The 12,301-nt window shown below is 49.5% G+C and overlaps 2 non-coding genes across 2 annotated transcripts; both read right to left on the reverse strand.

Annotated features, from left to right (window-relative positions):
* Nucleotides 1-8,880: 8,880 nt before the first annotated feature.
* On the reverse strand, nt 8,881-8,962 carry Trnas-gcu (transfer RNA serine (anticodon GCU)). Its single transcript has one exon. It is a non-coding gene; the product is annotated as a tRNA-Ser (tRNA).
* A 93-nt stretch (nt 8,963-9,055) lies between these two features.
* On the reverse strand, nt 9,056-9,136 carry Trnas-gcu (transfer RNA serine (anticodon GCU)). Its single transcript has one exon. It is a non-coding gene; the product is annotated as a tRNA-Ser (tRNA).
* Nucleotides 9,137-12,301: the final 3,165 nt, after the last annotated feature.

Here is a 12,301-nt window from a genome sequence, read left to right on the forward strand (position 1 = left end):
TGAAGTACTTAGGGATAACTTTTGGTAAGCTAACTGGCACAGCAAATATACAAATGCTAATAAAGGAGAACTTGCAATGGCATGGTTGCGCCGTTCAGAATCAAAACACAGGGACGCGTGAAATCGTTGGTAATTTTATAATCTTTACGTCCGCCCAAAAAAAACATTATAGATTTGGTTGTGTTCTTTTTTTTTTTTCAGATGTGCAGCATAGAAGCTAAGACCTTTAATTCTACTAGAAAGGCAAGCGCTGCGTCTCTGCCTCGGGCTACCAATTTTTGTGGCTAATAATGGTTTATCTGGAGTGTGGGTATTATTCCGCTTGATTCCAGATTTAAGCACTTACTGTCCTCACTTTCCTGAAGCTTTATGATACATCCCTCTCCCATTTGCAACCCGTTTTCATCAATTCGCTCATCCCCGAATCATTTTTCAAACAGGATGGCGGCGTTACCGACAGCTACAAGTATTTTTGTTCAATCGCTGTTATCAGAACTTCAAGTTAGTCTACCGCGCCTGATTTCTACAAATTAATTCATTCAAAGTAAAACTGACTTTTGGTGATATTTTTCCAAAACACGCGAAACTTCTTCCTGTGCGCATACTGAAGGTCTCCTTCAAGACCGTCTAGTCAATTTCCGTCTCATTTGGCTATTTCTACGACGCATCACAAAATTTAGAGAAGGCTGGTGTAGCATCTTTTCGAAGCAACTCAACTGGTCTTTTGCTCTCCGTCTCGCTGATTACACTCCAATATTTCTTGCATAATTTCTGGCAGTTATTCTTGCCATCCGAAAATTGGGTCCACAGAACACTAAAGTAATAGTGGTTACAGATGCGCTTTCGGTCTGTACACATTTAACTTCCAATAATCAGTCACACCTGCTGAGTATATTTTGACCCTTGCCCCGGAAAATTTATCAGAAGTACGCTTTGTCTGGGTCCCCAGACATAGTGGAATCTTTTTAAATGAATCAGCTAACTCGCTCGCTTCGACATCACTAAATGGTCTGGTCATAAATGTTCTTCCTGATTTCTCTTTATAACAGGAGCTAGATTTAAACACCTTTTATTCCTGAATTGCAATGAATCGTCCATAATTTCCTCAGACGATTTTCGACATTTAAAATTCCGGTGGAACACGAGCAAATGCCTTTCACGCCAACGTGAGGTGACGCTGTCAAATTTCCGCTGCAGAGTTCCCCAGCTAAATTTTCATCTTCATAAATGTGGTTTATCAATCACTGACCTCTGCTCGTTTTGTAATCAACTGGAAACTATTGACCATTTCTTTCTTTCTTGCCACCGCTTCTCCTCCCTCCGTAGAATGTTTCTGATATTTCCAAGTAGTAATTTGGGTTTGGCACTTACCTCACCAAACATTTTGTCTTTTGGGGCCTGTCAATTAAGCACAAGGCCATGGTCGAGGATCACTGCTGTGCACAAATTCATTGAAGCATCCGGAAGGTTACGCTGCTAGGGTACCGACCATGGGACATGTTATTTATTTTTATTTTTGTAGTTAGCTTTCTCTTAATTTTTTATTTAGTTAGTTTATGTATACATAGGCCTTCTCAAAATCTGTGTTAGGAGTTAGTTGCCAAAATCTTCATTTTGATTGTTCGGCTTTACGCCTTTTGTACGTTGTTGGGTGTATGTTTTATTTTATCCAGTGTGGCCAATCCCCCTCGTGGGTACGAGCCATGTTTTGAGGCAACAACAACAACAACGGGTGCTGTCTCTGTCTCTCTTCCTTTACAATGGCGCAATCGACGAATGTCCTATACTTAAGGCGGCCTTAAGTGCCGAATCTTGCCGTCCTGGGTCCTTCCGGCGAGGGAACGCCGTCAACGCTTCCCTTGTCATGGATGCCGCACCTGGGACTACCTCAACTTTTGATCCGCCAAGGCATCCCGTCCCTGCCGCCGGCGTTCGTGGACATCCAATATATTTCGCGGCTTTCAAGATAACGTCATCCTTTGGGTTCGCAACATCAATGCCTTGGGTGATCGTCATGCCTGGCCAGACCACACAAGATGGCTGGTTGCATCGAAAAGACTTTGCGGTGCCGCCAAGGCATCGGACAACTACGCAGGCATCAAACAGGGGTCGGGGCCTGAATGGAGCGCAGCTCTGATGGCTGCTTTCGGCCCGCTTCCTCATGCCTGCGGTGAGTACGATAAGCGCAGTTCTGCGCCCGACGCTCCGGAGAGCTCCCGCTTCGATCCTGCTGCAGGAGTGCGCAGCAACGCCTCGACAGGGAGGGCCGCAGGCTGCCCCGCCGTAGACGACCGGCTCACCAGGTGTCGCCGTCTGCTTCAACCCAGACGGTGGGAAGCGCATGGCGACCAGCGCTCCCGCGTTGACCCACCACGGGGCGGCTAATCCTCAACCTACCTTATCAGCTCCACAACATCCTCTAAAGACGCCCACCACTGCTGCTTCGACTTCGCAGTCTATGCCAGCCGAGGTACTGTGGGGCAACCCAGTGAATCTTGGGAGCTGCACCATCTCGCCGTTGCAGCTTCACCCGGCATGGTTTTAGTAGACGGGCTCGCAGCCCGCTGAGTGGTAGATCACGGATGCGAGCCATTTTTTTCGCCACGGGTCTCGGTCTCTGCGTCAGCGTCCGATACTACTACACCATCACTTTTGGGGACCGTGACCGCTTTCCATCCGCAGCGGTCGGTGGGGCGGCTCCCGAATTCAGCGGTGCCGGAGCGCATGGAGGCGCCGGCTCCTTTAGTGCTTGAGCGGCTGGCACTCCAGGAGCCCGATGTGCCCACGGATCGCGGACGGGAAGAACCGTCCGGACCCACCAGATGCTGGAATTTCAACGCGGTCATTGGCCGAATGCGTCGCTTTTAGCCCCGCGCCGAGTGGGGCCTCGCTGGCGGAGGCGGAGGCGGGTGGCGCGCCTGAGCTCATCGTCATCGAGGACCTGCCTGCGCGCGAGGGACGAACGAGAGGCCTCGGGACGCTCAAGGGACTGTCGCGGGTTGCCAGCACGAGAAAGTGCAAGAGGCACGCAAGGGACCGGATGCGCAAGCAGCCATCGGTTTCAGGGCCAACGATCCTCGCTCCGCCTTCGGATGGGGACGAGTCAGCAGCAGCAGGTGTTGCGTCGACCTCAGCGTGTCCGGGCGCATCGGCGAAGCTAGGTTGGTTGGCGGCGTCACTGAGGGGACGCACGCGACAGCTGAGCAAAGCGGCGTTTCGTTGTCCAGCATCTTGTGCCTTACGCGCGCATCTGCGACGGTGTTTTCGTCGGCGAGACCTGCTACCAGCGCGCAACAGTCAGTGCCGCCCGCCAGAGATGCTGGTTGCGCGCTGGACGGCTCACCATCGATGACCCCATTCCCTCGACAATTTGCATTGTTTCAAGTGCTCCGGAAACTCGCCGCGTGGCCGAGTGGGAAGATGAAGTAAACTTGGCCTCGGGCGCACGCAAAGCGGGCGCTAGGAGGAAGAAGACGAGGACGAGAGGAGAAATAGAACAGCCGGCCCAGGAACGGGTCCTGTCTCTGTTCCTTTACAACATATATATATATATATATATATATATATATATATATATATATACCCTTTGTTAACAATTTTCTATTTCTCGCTTTATGGCGACAGCAAATATATCGACAATATAGTAAATTTGCAACATGGGCCATAAGTTATTATGCTAAAAACCTAATTGATGATTTTTGTTAATTAGTCGATTCTGCAAGTAATGTCCGCCTGTGATAATATATTGCACGTGGGAGTGGCAAACATAAACATATGAAGACAGTGTGCCGTGCGGTGGCGAAGAGGATCATCGACTCTCGGCCAATACCCATGAGTGGGTATGTACTTTATGGTCGTCATCATCATCATCGACACCGATTTTTGAGCGGCGACAGTGGCGCCTCGAAAAGCGTGGCTCGAAAGAGCGTGGCCCGTGGCGTGAGCAGTGCGCGAGGTTGGGCGTTCGACGGCAGAGAGCTTCCTTGCTGAGCGTCCGGCCCATAGGAGCTATCGCCGCCCGCGTCGCTACGTCTGCACCCGAATCAAAGCTGTCACCAGCTGAGAGGCTACCTCGTCCAGTTCTTCCGCTGGGCAACTGGTCCAGGAGGGCTGGCGGCCCTGAGCCTGGCTGATCGAGCGTACGGTTGAGCGGTCACAGGGCTACCTCGCCAGCTGTGGACGTGACCCGGTGGGCTGCCGCAGTGTTCTCCGGGGCGAAAACCCCGCCATCGGGTAACCGGGCACGCGGAGGCTCCGGTACATCGATTGTGGCGCAGGGCTACTTGAGCTCCACGAGGCGATCCGACCCTGCAGTTCGACCCTGCGGACTAACCCTGCTGTCCAACCCTGTTCTCCGACGCTGCTGTCCGACACCGGTTCCCCGACGTCTCCGACATGGCGACACGTGCTTCTACATGAACTGTAGGCCGAATACATTTGACTAACCTATATTAGCTGCTTATCTTCTAGAACGTATTTTGGGGAACTGTTGCGTATGTGCTGTTTTAATGTATTACGTGTGTCCAATACAAGTCTGATGTGTGTTTGTGCTTCTGCGTGCTTCTTGTATCTCTTTCTGAAGTGATCCTGCACCCAATAACATATCACACCGCCTCTTCGAGTAGGCCAGCTCATGAACTAGAATTGTGCTATCTGCCACGGGCCACCTTTAAATATTTTTTTAAAGTGCTTGCTGAAACACCCCGTATTTATGGACTCTGCATGCAAGAGGCGATGTTTCCATGTCTAATGCTCAAATGTTGTAAATAATAAGAAGAGTTTTTTTTTTTCTTTTTTTGTCGCCAGTCGTTAGCATTGCCTACGGGAAAGAGAATCAATATTGAGACACGTGTCACTCACGTGCTTTTGATACGCTGTCACAGACCCCGTGAACGAGGCGCAGACGCCGGACCAAATTCCACAGCCGACTTATCAGCTTCCGAAAATAATCCCACAGAAGCAAGGACAATTAAGAATGGGCCCACTGGTGCCCCAGAGAACGTCGGTTGCTGCCCAAAGACCGAGTCAGAGCCCAGAGTTGTCGAAACACAACAAAATATATTCTTCACACAAGGCAGTTACACACACACTTGCACACTTAGGCTAGACACAACACAATACAAATCAGATGGGTATTAACAAACACAAGAAGATAATTCACGACAAGCACTAAGAGTTCAACACGTAAATTACAAAATGATTAGGAACAGTAAGTGTCCAATCGTATTCACAGGTGTTGGTCTTGTCAGACGATCTCGGCGTAGCTCGGGGCAAATCTCGAAGAAGGAACTTCTTCCGGAAATGCAGATACTCGATGAACTCGTCGACTAGCTGGCCGGGGAAATCCCCTCCTTCCGCAGACGCTCGGTCTTCACGTTACATCACTTCACCGGAGCGGTCTGAACTCTGAACCCCTGATTCTCGCACGGCGGTTATATAGCCGTCACTGGCATTCTCGAACTTTCCTATCGGAGTAGTGATCTCGTAGCATGGCCAAAGCCTGGGAGTCTTCTAGTCTTTTCTCGCACCTTCGACCACCGCCGTCGGAGTGTCGTCGAGGGGGGGTGATGACTCATCCCGTTGGCGCACGCTCACGCTGTAGCAATCTCTTTCTCGACTCGCCGGGTGAGAAGGTGTCTTGGCGCGCCCGTGTGCTCTCTCCGGTTGCCGTCGCTTCATCGATGTTTTAGACGTCTAGACTCCGTTTGTCGCGTCGGCTGTTTGAGGCATATGCGCTCTCCCCCTCGGTTGAAGTTGCCGTGGGGCCGGCGTGTTCTTTCGCTGGCGTACGTGACGCGCAGCGCGCGCTTTGATTAAGCGCTCTTTTGTGACACAATGCCGTTGATAGAAGACTCTGCCGAAGGGGTGACTGAAGTCTGCAGGCTTTTTTCAGGGTCAAAAAGCGTGCAAAGTAATTTGAAATGAGGTCAACATACATCAACATATTCATTCTCTCGGCATAGGCTATCCATTTAGTTGGCTACCTCCATCTCTTTCAAAAATATGATAAACTTTGTACTATGCATGTATATATTTAAATATATTATGTCTGTGCATGGTCTTCTCAGCGGAAATTAAAAAACAATGTTGAAGTGAGGAAACATGGATGAGGTAGCCGCCGCTGGTGCTTCTAATGTGCTTGTCCTCCTATGGTTAGGATTTGCCGAAATAAAGCGAAAGTATGAATTGAAAGCCGTGCACGTCCGCATCAAAAATGATGCCGTAAGCTTTTAGCCACAAAAAAAGTGAAAAGGTAGAGGCAACGCAAAAGAACCCTCAAATTACGTGGCTAACAGAACTCCAGTAATTACACTATAGAGGCGGGGGGGGGGGGGGGGGGCTCTGCCGCCCCGGGAGAACTCCGGAGGAGGCTCGAGCCCCGGAGCCCCCCCGTAGTCGGCGCCTATGCCAGGCCCCTTACATTAATACTACCAACTCGTAACGTTATATCTGTCGGATTCATTATGTTTTGAAAAAAAAACTTACCGATGATCATTTACACTCTTTCCACACAACTAGCTGCACACTCACGTTTGCTGGCACTGCGCAGCGGAAACCATCCTCTGGGCTGCCGTCGTTGGATGCCATATCTATGGATTTCCATCGCGCAATTTGCGCCTTGTTGCAGCCGCCCGCTACCACACCGCCTCAAGCAAGCCCCGCCACCCAACCTCTCCCCCCTCCCACTCCGGAAAACGAAGAAAATAAAAAAACGCCAGTACACACATTATTCACGCTATGTCGGCGCTGACGCAGACAGTTTCCTCTTGAGTGGCACATTCGGTGCCGGCTTCAATGTCGGTCGACGGACATTGGTGGTCTTCAAGGGTGGCTCGCTTTGAGCCACCTGGCTTTTCCCTAGTTCGCCGTCATTGCTTTCCTCAAGGGACCTCTTCGCTGCCGCACCACTGGTGTCTATAAGGGTTGTCTTTTCTGTTAGTGTTATCACTTTGTCTTTACTGCTGTCCTTTGTGCCGACCTTAGTAGCTGTGTCCTTATCAGGCGTTTCCGCGGCTGGCTCTGCTCTCTGCACTTCATCGTCCTTTCCGTCTTTAACGATTTTGCTAGATTCGTCAGGCGTAACGATGCCTTTCACCTTAGAGTTTTGCGTAACGCTTAAACCACCAGCCGCTTCCTCAGCATCAGCAGCATCTATGCCGTGCTCTTGAATGACCTCGTCGATCTTCGCAGAGCCTGCGATGTTCGCATACGTCCGCACACACGGGCTCTCATCATGCCCAAAGCGCCGGCAAAGGGCACAACGTGGTGCGCGACACTCCCGCCTGATATTTCCTGTGCCGTTGCACCTCAAGAACAACGGAGCCCTTCCAGGGGCCACGAGAAGTGCCATCATACCGGCTACTCGAAGCTGATATGCCAGATACTCGACGGTCACGCCAGCCTTGCGCTTCAAGGTTACGGTGCACGTTGTCGAACCTTTGTCCGTGATGCCTTGCACACGCCAGCGTTGTCTCGCCACGTCAGTGACTTTTCCACCATGTCTTCTCCCGGGACATGGTGAAGGAGTCAGAACACCTTCACGCGTACCTCCTGGCTAGCCAGGCCCAACACTAGGTGCCTTCATTATTTCACCATGACTTCGCCAAAAGCCAGCATTACTTCGTCGCTTCCGAGTTCCTGAAGGTAACCGCCCAAACGTGGTTCACCTGGAACGCCCCCAAAGTGACAACCTCGGGCAGCAGTCCCAGACAGGCCAGCGTGTCCCGGAAATCTTCTGCGCGTAAAGCCCTAGCGATCACGTCCCCGTGAAGGAAAACAGAATTTAAAACGCAGGGTCCTGTCGGCAATTGCGGCAAAACAACATGGTATTCCTTGTCTTCATCGGCAATAATCTTGTTTCCGCGGCTCGGCTGAGCCGCAAACACCGCCCTGCCGGAGCAAGACATTCTGCGTCCGCACCGAACGGTAGCCGGAATTAGAATCCCATCGTCTTAACCACTCGGCCACCTCAACCGCATATCAGGCGCCTCTCGTAAGCACTCAGTCAATCGTATATTTGTGCCGTAAGCTCAATCTATTGTATTGCGATAGCAATTATATGGACACTGCAAGCGCATTCCTGCCGTTGCCGTCTCCGTCGCCGTCGCCGCGCGCCGTATGCTGTATGTGCGAGTGAAAGCGCGCGAGAGACGCGCGCTTTCAGGGAGGGGAGGCGACGTTTAGCTGCGGCACTAAATGCGTATCTTGCGACCGGGCGCAAGGGGAACTAGCCACTCAATCTCCCACGTGAAAGGAGGAAAACGGGAAGGCAGCGCGGGAAGGGGGGTGCGCGGCTTCTACTCTACCAGAAACTGAGTACTTGTACTCTGCACGGCTGAGGGCTGTCGCGCGCACCGTATCTTGAAAGCGATCTCCACCCGGCTCTCACCTTTGTATGCGCTGTGCTTTCGCCGCTCAGTTTCCGTTGAAGTGATAGACCTCTCGAACCTTTGGTCACTGCTCCCGCCGCGCTTGCTCACGCCAGCGTTTTCACAGTGCTTGTCTGTGGTCATCGAGTCTGGTCTGTTCGTGTTTTATTGAGCGCGCTGACACCATGCTTGTTAATTCAGTTAGTAAGCGAATGTGTCCAAGTTTATGCAGCTCCATAAAACTATCATTACTCCGTATGCTCTACTAGTAGATTTGCTATCCTAATTGATGCTTCGCCTTTCGGGCGAAACTAGGACTTTTTTCAGGAAAACAATTACGAGCAAAAGAGCATTCGAACCCATGCGGGCAGAGCCCAACGGATGAGCAGTCATCGCCTTAACCACTCGGCCACCTCGCACGCATATCAGGCGCCTCTCGTAAGCACTCAGGCAATCGTATATTTGTGCCGTAAGCTCAGTGTATTTTTGAGGAAAAAAATAGCAGAATGATCGCCGAGGGTGGGATTCGAACCCACGCGGGCTGAGCCCAATGAATTAGCAGTCCATCACCTTAACCACTCGGCCACCTCGCCGACATATCATGCACCTCTCGTAAGCATTCAGTCAATTGCATATATGTGCCGTGAGCTCAGCGTATTTTTTCGGGAAAAAAACAGCAAAAGGACCGACGAGGATGGGATTTGAACCCACGCGGGCAGAGCCCAATGGATTAGCAGTCCATCGCCTTCACCACTCGGCCCCCTCTCTTTTTTTTTTTTTATTGCCGGTCTTTGACATTGTACAGTGCACACACTATAGAACAAAATCAAGAAAAAAACACAACTACAGAACATATTGAAAAATATGAAAGCCGTCAGTCCCATATGGACTGGCGTTTGTCTAATTTAAAAATCTTTCAACGCCGTCAGACGTTCTATCCTCGACAGCCAATCGGGTACACAATCTTGTATTTTTTCTTTATTTCAATGAAGCGAGACATACTTTCTCAAAAATAAATACGAGCAGGCCTAGCGTCTGAGTCACAATGGTACCCAGCCATCCGAGCCCGCCATAAACAGTGGAGGCCATTAAACATTATTAAGTCGTATGGAACCCGTCCTCATTCTTAATCGCTAGGTACCTGATCCCATGCGGATTCAACGGAAACGCCTTCTTGATTGCCCGTTTTAGGACATCCCAGAAGTGCACTCGTTCCCAGCAATGCAAAAACACATGATCTATGGTTTCAGGTTGCTTGCAAATCAAGCAGTGTGAGTCCCATGGTACAAGAAAGCCACGTTCTTCCATGAATGTTTTCACTGAAAGTGTTCCTGCATGTAGCTTAAAAAAGAATGTTTTAACCCTGTAGGCACCTCCATAATTTTCACCCGTTTAAGGACGTCCTGTCCTGGTCCTCCACTGTATACCGCTCTGTACAATGGCACTGGAAATACAATGTCGCATACATCTTTATATAATTTGTTTCTCTTCACGTCACATAAATAATCTAAAGAAAAACGCACGGAAAGAAAGCGCACACTATCGACAACTTCTTTAATATAGCCGCGAATCGTTGCCGGTATACTATCGGTACTAACAATAAGTGCCGGCAAAGCGCCTCTTAACCTGAGCTGGCATATACCGTACGCAGAAATGGATCACGAACATCCCGAAAAAAACAAAAGTCTGCTGACAAGCTGTCGCAATAAAAGATGCGCCTAGTCCAGCCCCCCTTCCTTCACCCGCCTGAACAGATTTGTTCGGCTACACCTTTCCCAGTTAGAGCCCCAGATAAAAGCGGCAAACACTATGTGCAACCTTTGCACATTTAGCCTTGAACAATACCAACGTCTGCATGACGTACCACAACTTCGTAATGAAAAACATGTTACATACAGTTGAGCTTGCGAAAATGGACATGTTGATGCCTTTCCACCTGTCTGCTTTTTTTCTCTTGTTTCTTTTATTTGGTTCGCCCAGTATTCCTCACTTTTTTGTAACTGTCCAGGGGAACACCAAGATACTTGGTAGGGGTTTTTCACCCTGCTCACATTAGCAAACTTGTCCGGGGCCGAATGCCACTCTCCGTGCCACAAACCGATGGACTTACCCCAGTTCACTTTACTGCCCGTCACATCACAAAAATGTTTCACAACGCTTGTTTCCGTTACACTTTCCCTTTTTGTACAACACGCGGTGATATCATCGGCATAGGCCAGGAGCTTGACTTCTGTGGCTGCTAAGATATAACCGCGTATTTAATCATTCTCAATTATCGCCAAACACATCGTTTCTGTGTAAATCGCAAACAAAAGAGGACTGAGGGGGCAGCCTTGACGCACAGAACGCATGACGTTAATGGGGGCTCCCAATGATTTATTCACAATTAAGCGTGTTGTGCAGTTCTGATACGCCAACGCCACTCCCTCAGTGATGATGGCACCTACATTAAAGTGATCCAAAATGGCAAACAAAATATCATGAGAGGCACAGTCAAATGCTTTCGCGAGGTCAAGCTGGAGCACTGCGACGCCGTCGTAAGTGACGTAGCAGCACTCGAGCACGCACCGCATCGTGTGAATGTTCGAAAAAATTGATCCTTTGATCCCACACGTTCGATGGTCTGCGACTATTTTTTTTATGACTCTTTGAAGTCTGGCTGCCAAAACCTTCATGAAAATCTTATAATCGACTTTGGTTAAAGATATCGGCCTATAAGATGTTACGAACCTAAGTTTCTCCTCTTGGTCACTCTTAGGTATCAGGATGGTATGCACTTTACCAAAAGAAGGCGGCAAAGCTTTGTTCACATACGCATCGTTAAACAGGTCTGTTAACAAAGGCGACAGTTCTTTCTTAAAAGCTCTATAAAAACACGCGCTCAGACCGTCAGGTCCGGGTGATTTACCATTGTTCAAATCATTTATTGCCTTCTCGAATTCATGTTCTGTTATTTTCCCTTCTACTTGGTCTTTCGTGTCGTCACTCAATCGCGGCATGCGACCGACAAAAACCTTTTTAAACGCTCCTACATTGGCTTCTTGAAATGCAAACAGCGACTGGTAATACTCTAAAAACGCTCGGCCTATGTTCTTATTATCGCCGACAAGTGTGCCGTTCCACGAGATCTTATCGACATGATTACGTCGACCATGACCTTTTTCAATCTTGGAACACCTCTGAACACCTCTGATGGAGCGAATCTGCCTCGCCATTGTCGGGAATGCGGCTGCGTCCCGCTTTTTTCCAATGTTAAAATCCTTGGTAGGGGCAAGGGCAAGACGGAGCGTGAAATTCTCGAAGCTTACCATATAAATTTGCAAGGGGATAATTGCATCAGTTCTACCTCTCTCTCACTGATGCAGAAGGAACTTAGTTTCCTATCGCACTGGCGTTAGCTACGTGGCGTTTTGCAATCAACTTTGTTTGTGTGTGGGTGTCGGCTTTTGAGCTGCGCATGCTCGCCGGGTTTTCCTGGGAGACGGGGTTTTTCAATAAAGCACAGTTGTTAGTCCAGTCGTCGTGTGTGCCATGTCTCTTCTCTGTCCTTCGTCTTTTGACTGGTTTTTACTACTCAGCTTTTTCAAGTCCAAGCGCCCTTTTGGTGGGCGTCTCCCCCGGTACTAATGCGTTTTCTCTTGCGCGCACAATCGCACCTAGAATAGGCTTCTTTGCCCAACTGCTAAATTTTTCTTTAATGGTTCGCATATTTTGCTTTTACTGCCCTGGCTCTTTGTACTCCAGCGCTATCAGCGGCTTAAGAATCTTTCGTAAGTCTATTTCTTTTCCCTCTCAAACTTCGAGCAGCTCGACCTTTCTATTGCTTTCATTTTTACCTTTTGTTTGAACCATTCCCATTTCTCTGCTATGGTTTCAGTACTTTCATCGCATACTTCCATAACGGCCTCATGTATTGCCTCTACAAATGGCTC

This window comes from Dermacentor silvarum, chromosome 1 (assembly GCF_013339745.2).
Source record: "Dermacentor silvarum isolate Dsil-2018 chromosome 1, BIME_Dsil_1.4, whole genome shotgun sequence".
NCBI classification, from domain to species: domain Eukaryota; kingdom Metazoa; phylum Arthropoda; class Arachnida; order Ixodida; family Ixodidae; genus Dermacentor; species Dermacentor silvarum.